A 16,387-nucleotide genomic window follows, 5' to 3' on the forward strand; every position below is an offset into this window, starting at 1 on the left:
ACTTTATCTATAGTGTTTTAGAATGCTTATGTATTCGTGACTCCAGATTTCTGGGAGATGTTTAGACTATGCTACGTTGTATTTATCACATCCATTTCAGACTATTGCAGTTTCTTATTATTAATATTTTGATTTAAATTGTTAAAGCTGGTTAAGTAATAAGCTAACATTGGCTTGCCTAGCAAGTGGAATGTTAGGCGCCTTTACGATCACGAGATTGGGGTTTCGGGTCGTGATAAGGATATGCCATCATTCTATGTATTTGCAGATGCCCTTACTTTGGTGAACCTATTCATTGTCTTTGTCCTAATTGTTTCAAGCATACTACTGATTGTCTTGTGTCTAGGACCCAATACCTATGTATTGAAGCTTTCAACCATATTATTATCCACACTATCACACTTGAAATAAGCTGTGAATAGTAAATTGCACCATTTCTCAGGATTATAACTTACCAAGTTTTCATATATCTTGTCATCTAATTTACTTAGATTGTCTAAGTTGCTTAGGAAACTGGCAAAAAGTTGATGGGGTGGGGGTTAAGGTATTTACTCTAATAAAATCTATCTTTACTTGTCTAATTTTCTTGTTTAACTTTTACTTTATATAAGTTATAGAGTACGTGTATTGCACATATTTGTTGCGTCAATAAAAATAATTATTGATATACAATATTCTTCTTCATATAAATAAATATTAATAGTATGTTTTAATTTAATTAAAATAGTTTTGATTAAAAATTATGAACTAAATATGGTAGCACAAGTTGCTCCATATTTAAATAAAATTGTAATTTTGGCAAAAAATGAATAGTTAGAGTTTGTACTATTTAAATAATGATATTTTAATAATCCTTTTGAATTTTGATTTTTTATAAGTTATTGGGTCTTCACTATATTGATAGTTCTTTGCCTTCTATCTTTTCAACTTCAATTTTCATTGCACCAACTTTTATAATTTCATGTAACTCCTATACAATTAATGTCACGATCCGAGTCGTTTTGAGCTCTAGCATGTTGTTCGACAATTTGAGGCCTTGAGTAATTTCACTTCATGTTTTATGACTCGTACGTGTGGTCAGACTTAAATTTCGGGAAGTTCAAAGTTGATTCGTAAGGAAAATCCTCAATTCGGAAGCTTTAAGTTGGAAGAGTTGACCAAGGCTTGACATTTGAGTAAATGACCTCAAAATCGGGATTTGAAGGTTCCAATAGGTTTGTATGATGATTTCGTACTTGGCCGTGTATTCAGGTTGAGTATCGGGTGGCCCAGGAGCATTTCGGCACTTATTGTGAAAAGTTAGCATTTTGAAGGTTTTAGAATTTTTTAAATTTGATTTGAAGTGGACTTTGATGTTATGGAAGTCCGTTTGGGATTCCGAGCCTTAGAATAGGTTTGTATCGTGATTTGTGATTTATACCTAAAGTTTGGCATCATTTCGGAATGTTTAAGTATATTTCGGATGCGTTCGTCGAAGTATAAAAGTTTAAAGAAAGATTTCGATCATCGATTTGTAGTTTTGATGTTGCTTAGTGTGATTTGAGGCCTCGAGCAGGTTCGTGTTATATTTTGGGACTTGTTGGTGTGATTGGACGGGATCCAGGGGGGCTAGGGTGTGTTTCAGGATGGTTTTAAACTATTTTCCTTTGTTTTGTGATTGCCGATTTCTGGTGTCAGGGGAGTTCATTGCAATCGCATAAATAGGCTCGTGATCGCATAATGTTGGTTAGGAGTTAGCGAAGTTGTTCTTCGCAATCGCGTATGGTGGCTTGCGAACGCGGAGTTTGTGCAGATAGTTCATTGCGTTTGCATGGAAATGATCGCGAATGTGAAGCGTTGGCATGGTAGCCTGGTTTGGAGGTTAGCTTTTAGCGATTGCGTGGGTAAGTTCGTGATCGCGGAAGGAATGGATGAGGGGCGGGCAGGTTTGGTCTACGCGTTCGCGGAGACGATATCGCGTTCGCGATGGTTTGGCAGGGTGTGCGTCATGATCGCGTCACCTTCCTCGCGTTCGCGTAGTGAGATTTCTGGGCGAGTTTGGTTTAGCCTTCGCGAGGGACATTCCGCGATCGCAAAGAGGAAAGACTGGGCAGAACATGATTTAATTCGGGACTTAGCTCATTTCACCCATTTTTCACTTGGGTTGGCAGAATTTGGGAGTTCTTGGAGGGAGATTTTCATCATTTATTGCAAGGTAAGTGATTCTCATTTATTGTGAGTTAAATACTTGGAGTATATATAGATTTTTGGATTTTGACCATGAAATTGGACATGGAATTAGGAATAAATTATATATATGAGTTCGCGGTGTTATGGGTAATGATTATCTTCAAGAATTTTTGGAATCCCGGTACGTGGGTACGAGGGTTGACTTTGTTCACTTTTCGAGCGGAGTTGGAAATTGTTATAAATTAATTAATTATGAGTGTTGGAGTATATTTTTATTGGTTTGTTGTTTGACTAGTTTAGGATTGTTTGGCTTTGAATTGAGGAGTTAGAGAGGCATTGGAGCCGGTTATTGGAACTTCGGAGCGAGGTAAGTCTCTTGTCTAACTTTGTGAGAGGGAAGCCACCCCGTAGGTATTAAGATTGTTATGTGCTACTAGTTGTGAGTGCTACGTACGCACGAGGCGATGAGAGTTCGTATGTAAAAAGCATGTTTATGCCCGGGTAGACTTAGAACTTTATCATATAATATTTGAATTATTTGAACTAATTTTGCTTGCTTAATTAAGTGAATTTATAATTAAAATCTATTTAGGAATATATTAGGCTGAGCTTTATCGCCTTGAGTATTATGGTGAGATTTTTGATAAACGGTAAAATTCATATTTACTTTATGCTCCTGTACCTATGTTGTAAGCACGTGACTCACAATTCAATAAGTTTCTTCCTTTCTTGTGGATCAAGCCGAACACCTCGGAAGAATATGTATATATGAGATGCATCCATGGATCGGGTCGTATGACCTCGGCAGTGTATGTACACGACTACATGGATCAGGCTGAACAACCTCGGCATAATTCGTGCGTAAATCATTAGGAGTCCAAATAACCAGGAGATTACCCTCTTAATTAAATTTTGAAATTACGTAATATTCTCTTTATGACCTGTCACGATCCAAAATCAGCTAAAGGTCATGATGACGCCTAACACCGCCGTCATGCAAGCCAACAGTGATCTATCAACTTACTTACTCATTTTAGTAATTTGAAATCATGATTTTCATTAATTACATAGTATAAAATTAGAATTTACAGAGTGGATGATAATATTTACACGAACTACAATGATGAACAACCTGTAAAAATCCCAAAACCCAGTGTCACAAGTGCATGAGCATTAACTAGGAAATATGATAAAATACAACATCTGTCTGGAATACAAATTAGACAAGAAGAATGTAAATAACTCTAATGGAGACTCTGTGTGCTGCGGACTCGTAACATGGAATGCAGCTCACCTAAGTCTCCGCTATAGCCGCGCCTATGCGCCCACAAGACCACTAGACATATGTATACATGCACAAAATGTGCAACACGTGTAGCATGAGTACGTAAATGTACTCAGTAAGTATCTAATCTAACCTCGAGGAAGTAGTGACGAGGGGTCGGATTCAACACTTACTATGGCTAACAATAATGTACCGAAATTATAATTAAGCATGGATTATACAAATACAGCTGAAAACTCAATAACAAGAAATAAATAAATAATTCTTTCACTGATAGTAAATCCAGAATTTATTTCCATTATTTAACAAATTAATCTTTCAAGCCAATGAAACAATATCAATTATAATTGGACTCCAAGAATTTTTACGCACAAATTATGTCGAGGTCGTACGACCCGATCCAACATACAAATATATAAATTGTGTACTGCCGAGGGTCAAACGACACGAACCATAGATGCATCTATCTGCTACCGAGGCATTCGGCCCACTCCACAAGAAGAGGAAGTACATTAAAACAACCGATTCAAGATTATTAAGGGATTAATATTCAAAGAAATACCAATTCTCATTAACGGCCAAGTGACCCATCCAAAACTCAAGTAAATGAAGTTTAACCTTTTAAAATTCCTTTATCAAGTTCCAATATAATTTAAGCAATTAAATTAAAAAGTAGGGTGCAAACACCGCAAATATAATATGATTTGGGTCCTAGACTACCCGAACATAAACATAATTAGTAGCTACGTACAGACTCTCGTCACCTCATGCGTACGCAACCCCCACAAATAAAAGCACATATTAAATCAATTCACTTATAGGGTTAATTTCCTCTTACAAGGTTAGAAAAGAGACGTACCTCGCTCCGAAGTTACACAATCAACTCCAAAGCTCTTCCAACAACTCAAACGGATGCCCATCGCTCTAAAACTAGGCAATCAATGTGCAATTCCATAAATATATACTCTAATACTCATTATAATCCAATTCATAACAATTTTCAACTCCACTTGAAAGGTCGATAAAGTCACCCTCGGGCCCACATATCCGGATTCCGAAAATTTTTGAAGATAAACATTACCCATAACATAGCTAACTCAAATATATAATTTATTCCAAATTTCATGCCCAAATTCGTGGTCAAAATCCAAGAATACAAATTTCTAGGTTTTCCTTCAAAATCCAAAATTTTTACAAATTTTCATGTCTAAATCCATAAATAAATCTTGAACTCACAATACGCGGGAATCACTTACCTTGACATAGATGATGAAAATCTCCCCTTGAAGCTCTCCAAAATCGCCCAAACCAAGAGAGAAATGAGTGAAATGGGCAAAATCACCGAATTAAAACAATATGCCCAGACTCCGTTCTTCATCGCGTTCGCAAACTCATGGACGCGTTCGCGATGTCCAGCTGACCCTGCCCCTTCACGTTCGCATTCCACACTTCGCGTTCGTGTAGGGCAAACGGCCTCAGGCCCAACTCTTCCTTTTCCTTCTACGCGAACTGGCCCTTCGCGTTCGCGTAGGTTCCTCAGGTACATCTCCGCGTTTGCGACCTCTGTGTTGCATTCACGATGAGTAATCTCCTCCAGCCCCACAAATCCTTCTTCGCGAACGCGATCGCCTGCACTCGTTCGCGATGAAGGACACCAGAACTAGCATCAGCAACAACAAAACATGGGGAAAATGATCCCGAAACCAACCCGAAACACACCCGAGGCCCCCGGGATCCCATCCAATCACACTGACCAGTTCCATAACATGACACGGACCTGCTCGAGGCCACAAATCACATCAAACAAATCTAAATCATGAATCGCGCCCCAATTCGAGCTTAATGAACTTTAGAACTTCAAACTTCTACATTCGACGCCAAAACCTATCAAATCGCATCCGATTGACCTCAAATTTTGCAGGCAAGTAACATTTGACATTACAGACCTACTCCAACTTCCGAAATTGGAATCCGAACCCGATATAAAAAAGTCCACTCCCGGTTAAACTTCCTAAAAACCTTCGAATTTCCAACTTTCCCACTCTCGGAATCCCAAACAGACATCGATAGCATTAAAATATACTTCACCCCAAACTTATGAAATTATTCCAAAATGCTAACTTTTCATAATAAGCACCGAAATGCTCCCGGGTCATCCAAAACTCGATCGGGGCATACGCTCAAGTCCGAAATCATCATACGAACCTATTGAAACTTGCAAATCCCAATTCCGAGGTCGATTACTCAATACTCCAACCTTAGTCAATTCTTTCAACTTAAAGCTTCCGAAATAAAATATTTCTTTCCAAATTAACTTCGAACTTCCCGAAATTCAATTCTGACCACATATACAAGTCATAATACTTGAAGTAAAGCTACCCAAGGCCTCAAACCGCCGAACGACATGCTAGATCTCAAAACGATCGGTCGGGTCATTTCATTCTCCCCCACTTAAACATACGTTCGTCCTCGAACATGCTAAAACTGCTCCGGAGTTTTCCTAAATCATTGTTCAACACCTAGTGCACCTACCCATGCTACCACAACCCGATTAAGCACATTAGCTCAAGCAAATCTGAAGATCCTCCCTTTTATTTAGTCAAATAAGCCTTAGAGCCAAATTCCAACATCCGAAAACCTCTACCAGGCCTGCTTTCAGCATACGAACACTGTATCAATCATTGCACCCTGCACCAAAACATGATTGTATACCCTTACTGAATTCACACCATGCACTGCATAATCCACATGACCATAATAACATCCTCTGACAACAATAGCTGCAATTCCACGAATTCGATGCTTGCAACACACCTCATGACGCATGTAAGTCATGTTCTAACTTTTGCAATTCTGCCACGATGGAAGAAATATGTAGAAATTCATAACCACCTGCCGAATCAACAAATCATTGAGTCTCTCCTCCTGACAAGAATCATTACTTCATTCTGAACTATATATTTGCTCTTTAATATGTCTTATATAAATCCGATCGCGCTGATCGTAGGTTCAGTAATCTCGTCTCACCCAGTACAAGCTGCTCCGGGAATAAGCCACTGCAAACACTATCTAAGATTTCATATGACGCCATCAATGCGCCAACAAGCTACCTTGAATATGACACATAAGGAAGAACGAACTTTGAAAAGAACTACCCAGCCCGCGTAACGAATAAAATGACCATCAAATACTATGAGCCTTTCTCAGAGGTAAGAAAGAGGACACCCATACTAAATATAAAGAATCGTGCTTAACATCTCGTTGTTGCGACGTGCAACCCGATCCAACGTGACACTGTTGCAGTGTGCAACCCAATCCAAACATGACAATGTTGCGGCATGCAACCCGATCCACACCACATGCCCGTGGCGGCGTCCACCCAACCCAAACAATATACCTGTGGCGGCATGCCACCCGACCCACGCATAACAATCAAAAGTGAACACACATCAAGCCATAACGCTTATACTCACAAAATGTTCGAATGTCAACCACAAGCATGCCAAGTGCATGATATGAATCTTTGGGAGACAGATAGCACCATACGCTACGTAGCTCAAGCACAACTAAGGTGCGATATGTGATCTGCATCTCGAGAGCCATCCTGCTCATATAACACCACCGCTACGCGGGACCTCAACACATGTGCAAATAATCAAGTCATCTCACAACCCATATGGCACAATAGATTATTACATGAAATAGTTGAAGACAAAAATAACATCCAATGCTCGAACACTCCTCCATAAGAAATGCTATGTTGAATGGACACACTGGGCCTGGTATAGAGCACGCATCCGCATTTAGACCCATCAACGGACCTCAAGCCGATTCTAATCGTACCGTACTGGGCTAATAATCTTTCAAGGATCCACAATAACCCTTTTCCATGACACATAAGAACAACCTTTAAATCCAGAACAAACTCACACGGTCCACACCCAAGGAATAGAATGCCTCTCAGGAATAAACTCTCGCATTTGCGATATTACCATAACCTCCATACTTGGTTTCAATATTTAACAATCAAGTGATTAACATATCACACTTATACAAATCTCCCCGTGGGGCATGCTCCTACAACCTTCCGCTCAGGTAGCAAAGTCCGCACATTCATACCACCAACCGTTCTAATTCTGTAAAGTGAATCAAAAATCCGCAAGTCAATACACAAAGCCTCTTCCACAGAACATCATTCTCAGGTGGCATTAAAGAAAACTGCGAGCTTACTCTGAACATCTAAACTCACTCATGTTCATCTGAGCTCGTAACATTCTATCAACACCAAACCGCAATCTTGACCTTCAACTCCCAGTTTCCATGCCGCTCACTGCACCTATCATGCCGCTATACGAGATTACCAGAAATAATCATAACTCCTGAACTACTAGTAAAATAAACACTTCCTTGGCTAGAAAACTTTTCACTCAACTCATTTCAGAAGAACAACGCAACACGCAACTGAATTCTCAAACTACAGAAATACAAACCTCAAGCCGTGATCTAAACCACCATAACTCTTTCGGAATCCATTCACACAATAAAGCCATTCGAATCAAATACCTCCCAAATCGACCAACTTGTGGTGGCGCTCATTCCCAAGTATACAACCATAAACTACATGTATGACTTCACGCTGAAGTAACTAATCACTGCCACTATCGTGTTGATTCAACCATTTCCAACCGAGCCACTTCTTTCAATTTACTCGGGACTTGCCCTAGAAATGATAATAGCTCCATTTCAAACATAACGAAACCCAACAACACTCGTCCCGAGTGACCCAATCCATGAGACCACATCATCTCAATACCCATGAACCATCTCATATTCTCCTTACGCGCGCAATAACATCACCAACTGGTGCACCCGTTCAGCAAGACCTTTCGCGAATCCAAAGTTATTTCTTCCCTTCTTCCAATACTGCACGGCATACCCAATGATAACCTAAATCATTCCAAGTTCTTAGGAACTGTACTTAGATTCTTGAACCCACTAGGACCATTGTTAAGAGTCACCCACTCTGACGTGGCCCCGAATATAAGCCAAACTCTAGTGCTCTGCTAGCACGTGAACACCCTATCAAAGAAGCACCCGACTGAATTCTTTTCCTTGTACATAACCCCCACAAGAGTCATAAACTCTGAGTCTTCCCAAAACCTGAACATGAATCGATAAGTCCAAGTACAGCACACATTCCTCAAATCCTTTGCTCGAATTACCATTGATGTTTTTCTTTCCTTAGTCATAATAACCCACATATACATCGATTACCAGAGACCGCACAAACAGACAACTACATGATCCAACCATCGACGGTGGGGATCCCCCACTTAGCTTGAAGCTACAATTTCATAACCCTGGAACCCACCAAGATTCCTGTCACAACTCAAAATCCAATAAAGGTCGTGATGGCGCCGGACACCGCTGTCAGGCAAGCTAAAAATAAATACTTAATTTGGTTTCTATTTTAATATTTTGAAATCATATTTCCTTCTATTAAATAGCAAAAGATGGAATATACAGAGTAAATAATAATATTTTTAACAATTTTAATACTGAACAACCCATAATCATCCCAAAACCCGGTGTCATAAGTGCATGAACATTAACTAGGAATATAAAATTAAATACAACATCTGTTTGGAATACAAATTGGATAGAAAAAATATAAATACTCTGAAGGAGACTCTGCCGTTTGCGGGTCGTAATAAGGAATGCAACTCACCTAAGTCGCCGTATGCATACACGCCCCTACTCTCACAATGCCACCAGTCATATATGTACCTGCACAAAAATGTGCAGCAAATGTAGTATAAGTATATAAATTAACGTGTATCCAGTAAGTATCTAGCCTAACCCTAGAGGAGTAGTGACGAGGGGTCAACATCGACACTCACTAGTGGTCCAATAACATCAGATACAGTAAAGAGGTAAGTATGTATGAGGCAGAGTAAACAAATAAAATAAACAAGTATAAATCACGTGGTACAAATCCCCTTCTTTACGAGGAACTCAAGCTCTCCATTAGAAATTCCCTCCTTAACCGGAGCATATATATAGATATAGTGGATCTCATCAATTAGGTTTCCATAATTCAATCCGGAAAACTCACAGATACACAGGCTTCTTGCCAAGTATTACGCACGATTTCATGAGGATATGATATAGGAAATGCCGAGGCGTACGGCCCGATCCAACATAATAATTAAACTGTGCACTGCCGAGGGTCGAACGACACGAACCATAGATGCATCTATTAAACTGCCGAGGCGAACGGCCCGCTCCTATGAGAGTGTGGTACATAAATCCTGCCGAGACGAACGACTCGATCCCATAAGAGTGAAATACATAATCCTGCCGAGGCGAACGCCCCGATCCTATTAGAATAAGAAGCTTTGACGGGTCCTTGACCCCACTCACGGATAAAAATATGAGTTGAAATTTCTTTAATAAAAACCTTTCAATGAAACATATATACAACGGAGACATGTCGTAAGAGGAGAAAGATTATCCGGTGACTAATCATGAACCCGTGAAATCTCTACAATAAGAAGTCTAGTCTCAAATAGAAATGTAAAACAGAGGAATTTAATAAGCGAGAGACTGCTCAAATAGTACAGCTATAGCATGATGTGAATCTAAGTCTACCCGGACAATAACATGAATGTAGCTATATACGGGCTCTCGTCACCTCACGCATATGTAGCCCCCACAACAAGTAGCACACATCAAATATATCACCTAGGGGTAATTTTCCCCTCACATAATTAGACAAGAGACTTACCTCGTCTCAAAGCTTACTTTCCGGTCAAAAAATGTGCTTTAAATCCTCAACTCGATGCCAAACGACCCGAAGCTTGTCAGATATTATATAAAATAGTCAATACATGCTCAAGAGTTCATATCCTAACTATTAAAGTGAATTCCCAACCAAATTTGAAGAATTCCTAAAATTCACCCTCGGGCCCACGTGCCCGGATTCCGAAAATTTTCGAAGATACATACTATCCATAACACCATGAACTCAAATATATGATTTGCTCTCAATTCCATGCCCAAATTCGTGGTCAAAATCCAAAAATATAAATTTCTAGGTTTTCCCTCAAAATCACAAATTTTTTATAAATTTTCATATCTAAATCCATATATAATCCGAGTATTTAACTTGCAATAGGTGGGGATCACTTACCTTGACATAGATGATGAAACTCCCCCTTCCAAGAGCTCAAAAAATCGCTCAACCAAATGAAAAATTGAGGAAAATGGCCAAATCCCGTCTTTAAAACAATTTGCCCAGGCTAGGCCCTTCTTCGTGTTCGCGATCAAAGCCTCGCGTTTGCGAAGGCTGCAGACACCACTGCTTCGCATTCACGGATGGAGCTCCGCGTCCGTGAAGGCCAAACTACTCCAGGCCCCACTCCGCTTTATTCTTCGCATTCGCGACCCCTGTGTCACGTTCGCGTAAGCTTCCTTAGGCAACCCTCTGCTTTTGCGACCTCCGCCTCGCGTTCACGAAGGCCAAAACCCAGCTGCCTCAAATTCCTCTTCACGAACGCGGGACACCCTTCACGTTCGCGATGAAGGAAACCAGATACCAGTAATAGTTGTTCAAAACAGCCCGAAATGACCTGACACCATCCCGAAATACACCCGAGGCCCCCGAGACCCCGTCCAATCACACAAACCAGTCCCATAACATAACACGGACCTGCTCGAGGCCTCAAATCACATCAAACAATAACAAAATCATGAATCACACCCCAATTCAAGCTTAATGAACTTTAGAACTTCAAACGTCTACATTCGATATCGAAACCCATCAAATCACGTCCGATTGACCTCAAATTTTGCACACAAGTCACAATCGACATTACGGACCTACTCTATTTTCTTGAATCGGAATCCAACCCCGATATCAAAAAGTCCACTCCCGGTCAAACTTTTCAAAAACCTTTAAATTTTTAACTTTCGCCAAATGACCCCGAAATGATCTACAGACCTCCAAATCCACTTCCGGACATGTTCCGAATACCAGAATTACCATACGGAGCTATTTCTAGACTCAGAATCCCGAACGGACATCGATAATATTGAAATACACCTCAATCCAAATTTATGAAATTCTTTCAAAATGTCAACTTCCACAATAGGCGCTGAAACGCTTCCGGGTCATCCAAAATCCGATCCGGACATATGCCCAAGTCCAAAATTATCATACGAACCTGTTGGAACCTTCAAATCTCGATTCCGAAGTCATTTACTCAAAATTCACGCTTTAGTCAATTCCTCCAAGTTAAGGTTTCCGAAATTAGAATTCTCTTTCCAAATCAACTCCGAACTTCCCGAAATTCAATTCCGACCACGCATACAAGTCATAATACCTGAAGTGAAATTGCTCAAGGCCTCAAACTGCTGAACGACACGCTAGAGCCCGAAACGACCGGTCGGGTTGTTACAATAACCTTTGGAATATTTACACTAAAAGAGTAACATTTTTTATTTAAGAAAAAAGGAATAAGTAACTCTAACGGCATGAGACTTTATTTGCTTCCTACTTATTCCCGTTCAATTAATTTTACTTTATTTTTACTAAAATAGTAAAATTCCAAATAATTAACAAAGAGAATATTTCTATAACAATGACAACACCCCTAAACCTTAAAGGAGTCCTACTTCTAAGTACACGCTAGTTTCCTACTTTGACTTTGCTAGTATTTCTTTTACATATATGGTATATTATATAGTTTAAATAAGGAAAAAGATAATATAAAAAATTAGATGATTTTGAAGTCCTAAATATTAGAAAAATAGTTAATATGATTATTTTGTCTAGTGTGTACTCTATTTTTAAAGGGTAAAAACGACGAATAATATTTCGATAGGACTTTCGTGATTTTTAATATAACTAGTTTCTATATACGTGCTTTGCACGTAGATTTTAAGTCCTACACGAAGGAACAAAAGTTAAATTAATAAATGGCCATTAATTTTCTTTATTTTTTATTTGAATTTTTCAACTCGATAAGTTTTCTGGATGTAAATCCATCTATAGGTTGAAAAGAAAAACAATCCATAGTAAGATTGATATATTCTGTAGATATGAATTTGAGCATAAATAAAGGAAAAAGTTTGCAACAGAAATTATAAATAAAATCGCTGAGGGAAATTTACTTAAATAAAAATTTTAGTACTAAGAACATATTATTCATCTGTTACGGCCTAATAATACTTTTTCCCTTCGATGACAGAATGATAACATATTTATGCATATGATGATATATAATTAGTCTAGTTTCTTTATCTTATACCTTTCTCTCCAACCTCACATATCTCTTGTAGCTTCTCACACACCAAATAAGTCGAACTTAAAGATGTAAACCATACTATAAATTAATAATGTATAACAGTAATTAGAATAATTTCTAAGATAAATTACTTTGAATAGAAGAAAATGACCTATAAAGGTTTTCGATGACTTCCTGTGTATATGTTAATGATATTTGGTGAGAAGGTTTTATACTACTAAGTCACATTTATAATAGGTCATAGACTCATCTTCACAAAATATACGTGAAAACTGTAACCTGAAGATTAAACCTTAGACATAACTGTAAATTCAGTCTGCCAATCACTAAAAGTCAAAGAGTAACTTTTGTCCAATAACACTATCATAAACTTAGCTAACACTTTGTCAACTGCAATTACTTGCAAAAAAAAAAATGCTATATATACCTGAAAGGTGTAACTTTTATTTTCCATTGAAGAATTCCTTGAAAAAAGAAAAAACAATCAAGAGAATAAAATCCTCTATAATGTATTACCTATTTGGCTTTCTGTTGATCGATCTTCGTAACTGCATTCAACCCCGGTAAAACTTTCCCATATTGAAAACCATCCATGGATGTAATTTCCAACTTATTGTAAAAAAAAAATCAACATCAGTCTAAGCGACTGAATTATGCACAAGGTTTTTCGAAATCATCAAAGTTATATTTCAGAGTTCAGAGTAACAATTATATACAAAAAAACATATATATAATACAAAGAAACTACAATATTAGCATCCATTGGCCTCATGACGATGAACGTACTAAAGTTCAGTTTTCACAATATCCGTATAAAATTGACAATAAAAAATAATAATCCAATTTTCACAAACTGGAAAGAAACATCCATTCAAATCTAGTTCCCATATATCAAAATCTAAATCCCTGTGAAGAATGGACGTTTGGTAGATAATATGATTTATGTTTGTTTTCAAATCGATATTCCAATCAAATTAAAAGACTCCTAAATTTACTTGACTTCTAAGATAAATCTATTTAAAGCAGTGACTAAAATAAAGGACGTATTTGACTTGGATTCAGCAACTAATGGAGTACTTTTACGTTTTTGTACATTGATATTATAAAGATGTCTAATTAAGAAAGGGTATAAAAGTCTATCAATATTTCGAGCATATTTGTGTCGTTCAATATTTAGCGTGAAACATTCGTGCTTTTATAATAATATAGATATATAATATAATATATAACTCAAGTAACCGCTTGCATTTTATAATATCGTATATCATTTTTGTTATGCTTTCCTGCTTACTTGAGTTCTATTCATTTTGTTTTGGAGAGTGATTGGTCGATTTTTTCAGGAGGTAAAAGACACTATTTCTGGCTATTAGCTTTTGAATGTTGTCATCTGCAAGCATCTTAGTTTCTTTAATATGCCTTTCTTAGGTTGTAGTATTTGAGCTCGCTAATTGCTTAGACTAGTTGTATACTAAAGCAAATATTGTTATTTAAATCGTTATTTTGAGTTGTACCTTACTCTTATGTTATTGTATACTCTTCCAAAAATCATTTCAAGTTGTAATTGAATTGGTGGCCTAAAGTCAAGCCTTAATAAAACGTCTCAAGTAAATCAAATAAAACTAGCTTCAGTGTGTGCCTCACGTGCATCTCGTGCGTCACAAGTGCATCTTGTTTTAGTAAAAACTTTTTAAAAATCTTATATATTGTTAAAATCTATGCATGACATATAAAACAAAATTGAAAGGAAAAAAGTTAAGTTCAAAATCTATGTATTATTCGTTTCACGAGTACATTAGTGAATTTGAGCATGCCGTGCAGTTGTAAAAAACTAACAAAAAAATCAATAAACTTATACTTTATTTCATACGAATTGCCCAAGTCATCAAAATCACAAAATATATTAAACTCAATCCAGTACAAAAATATTTAAAATTAACATTTTTATTTGCATGTAAACAACAATATCACAGCGACTACAAAATACTATATAGTGCGGCGACAGACAGGGCCCGTAAAAGACGTGGACATCCACTTATGAATGCAATGAGGGTAAAACTTGTGGCCGCATGGAAGCTCGACTTCTCCTCCAACAACTGCTTCCCAGAAGATCGTACAAATTTTCGTGTCCTGCGCTTCTACGGGATGCTCATGCATCTCTATTTCACGACCTAATTCCCACTATAGGTCGTGATGGCACTCAACGTCGACGTTAGGCAAGCCAAGGGTGAACTTTCAACTTAATTATTCATTTTATTACTTTTGAAATCATGGGTTTTATCAAATAAGGAATTAATCTGAAGAAAACCAAGGAGATATAAAGCATTAATAAAACATAAAAATTAAATGGTGATAATATTAAGAAAAACCATAAACATCTACTAGAAAATTTCAAAATGCGGTGTCACAAGTGCACGAGCAATTTAGTAGAATATACAAACCACTATAACTATTGTCTGAAATAAAATAGACATAAATAGTAAATGCAACAAGAAGGAGACTCCGAGTGTGGCAGATCGGAGCATGGGGAGCAGCTCACCACTAAGTCTCCGGATTGTGTGTATGCGCACACGAATGGTCACAAGATGTACCTGCCTCAGTACCTGCACAATTAGTACAGAAGTATAGCATGAGTACGTAAATCAATGCATATCCAGTAAGTATCTAGTCTAACATCGAAAAAGTAGTGACGAGGGGTCGACATTGACACTTACTAGTGGTCCAAAATGAATTATAAATAGACATGAGACACAACAGTAATAATGAAATAAGAAACGGTAAATAACATGATCTTTCAATGTAATGACAGTTTAAAATTCTCAAATATCATGTGCTATCTCAAACAGACAAGGAATATCAAGTAAATACAAAGTCTCAAATCAAAACGAAAATCTCATGTATATTCTGACTCCTAGCGATTTTACGCATGAATTATGCCGAGGTCGTTCGATCCGATCCCTAATAACCGTGTAAATTGCTGAGGGTCGACCGACGCGAACCATAGATGCATCTCAAATATACCGTCGAGGTCATACTTCCCGATCCATAATGCTATTTCATAGCACTGCCGAGGCGTACGGCCCGATCCACAGGAATGAAAAAACTCTTTGAACTACGGGCAAACAATTACAACACAAGGATGGGCACATAAAGAAAGCATGATTTTACCAACAAACAAGTATCCCGCCAAAATTTCAAGGTAATGAAGCACGACCTAACATAATCCCTAATCAAATTTCAATTATAAATTTAAGTAATTAAACTAACAAATTGAGTTCAAGTAGTACAAATATTTCATGATAAAGTCCTAAATCTACCCGGATATAAGCATAATTTTATCTACGTACGGACTCTCGCCACTTCGTGCATACGTAGTATCCACAACAAGTAGCACATAACAATTAAAGTACCTACGGGTATAATTTTCTCTTACAAGATTAGGCAAGAGACTTATCTTTCTTCCAAGTACTCTACTCGGCTCACAAACCACAGTAGCCGCCTCACAACAACGCCGAGCAACCTGAGACTAGCCAAAAGTCGTACAAACTAATCAATACATGCTCAAAAGTTCATAATTCATCTATTAGAGTAATTTCCTAACCCAATTCAGAAAGTTCATAAAAGTCAC

This window comes from Nicotiana tabacum, chromosome 9 (assembly GCF_000715075.1).
Source record: "Nicotiana tabacum cultivar K326 chromosome 9, ASM71507v2, whole genome shotgun sequence".
NCBI lineage: Eukaryota > Viridiplantae > Streptophyta > Magnoliopsida > Solanales > Solanaceae > Nicotiana > Nicotiana tabacum.